This window comes from Suncus etruscus, chromosome 10 (assembly GCF_024139225.1).
Source record: "Suncus etruscus isolate mSunEtr1 chromosome 10, mSunEtr1.pri.cur, whole genome shotgun sequence".
NCBI classification, from domain to species: Eukaryota; Metazoa; Chordata; class Mammalia; order Eulipotyphla; family Soricidae; genus Suncus; species Suncus etruscus.
Window position 1 is genome coordinate 64,248,267 of NC_064857.1, and position 1,489 is coordinate 64,249,755.

General features: G+C 29.1%; 1 pseudogene; it reads right to left on the reverse strand.

Moving 5' to 3' along the window:
• Positions 1-632: 632 nt before the first annotated feature.
• On the reverse strand, positions 633-749 carry LOC126021250 (uncharacterized; annotated as a pseudogene).
• Positions 750-1,489: the final 740 nt, after the last annotated feature.

Consider the following 1,489-nt stretch of genomic DNA (forward strand, 5'->3'; position numbering starts at 1 on the left):
AGGGGGTGTCTGTTTTTAAACAAATGTCATTTAAGTAGTATTGCCTTTTGCCTTAAATATATTTATTTCAGCAATTAAACAAAAGGAAATATTAGTAACAGTAATCCAAAATAGATTGTGACCTAAAATAGGAAAATGAGGATTGAACAATGCTACAAGATGCTATAGAGCTTTAGTAAACAATTTAATTATTTTCAGAATCTGACAGAAAATTCAATTAGTTTTAACAGAAAATACCTTAACAAAATTCTAAATTTTAAAGTATAGCATCATATCTAATTTTGTCCATAATAAAAAAACATTCTTAATACCAAGGTAAGAATTATCTTTTGAATGTCATTAATACCATGTTTATAAAAGTGATCCATATATCTAAGTTATAACAATATACATACAACTTTTAAAGTTGTTTCTATTTCCTATCATCACTTATGATAATTTCTTAATATCATAGATTGTAAATGTAATGTCAAAAATGGCATTATTATATCATTAAAGAACATTCAAGTTTGTATAAAAAATAAACCTGTGTTGTTTTAAGGTCACTGAAACATTATTCTAATAGTCTGAACAATTGAGCTCTGTCACTTTGTTTCCCCTGATTTAAGTGTCTTTTCTTCTTCTTTTTTTATTTTTGTCCCCCCATTCACAATACAGACCAGGCAAAGGACCTGGTTTGAGGTGTTATATGGGAAGCATTTATTGTAATTCCTCTTTCTATACTAAGTGTCTTTTCTTCACATGAGTCTCATTCTAAATGATATGGCTCAACATTACATACTGGAATAGCTCACTTCCAATATGGGTGTACATTTTTATTTTCATGAGTATCACTTTGCTCTCTAGAGATACCTATGTTTTATTGAGCTTATTTTTATTTTTTACCTTATAATAAAAGTTCTTCCTTCACTACTAAAAGTAAATAATATAAAATGTAACCTAAGGTAGTCCATCTCTGTGTATCTTGGTATCCTCATAATCAAAAAAATTTTGCCAGATGGGTTGGGAATATAACATGTGATATTTTATGTTTACAAAATAATTTTAGCTAATACTAAGTATAGTACATGGGTGGAAGATTTTTACTCTAATTTATTTTCTCATTAAAAAGTGACACCTTTAATATAGTTTATCTAATAAAAATCTTAACACAATATTGCTTTGTAAGCATATAGGCACCTACTCTTGAGGACTTGTGCAAGGAAGTGAAGCACCGCAGAAAAATTTTGAAACTTCCTGTTGCTATAATCTAATCCTCACAGATACACACACAATGTGACATTTTCATACAAAAACTAAATGTGTTAACACAAATGGAAATATTACACAAAGTTTACCGAAGTTTACCCTCAAGGTACAGCAATTCACAACATGTACTCTAACTAATGTTCTTTTCTTTGGTGGTTGAAAAGAGAGTGCAGGCATTAGGGTACTTGTTTTATTCTCTGCTGACATCAATGCTGTCTTCTAATGTTTTTTTATATGAGTT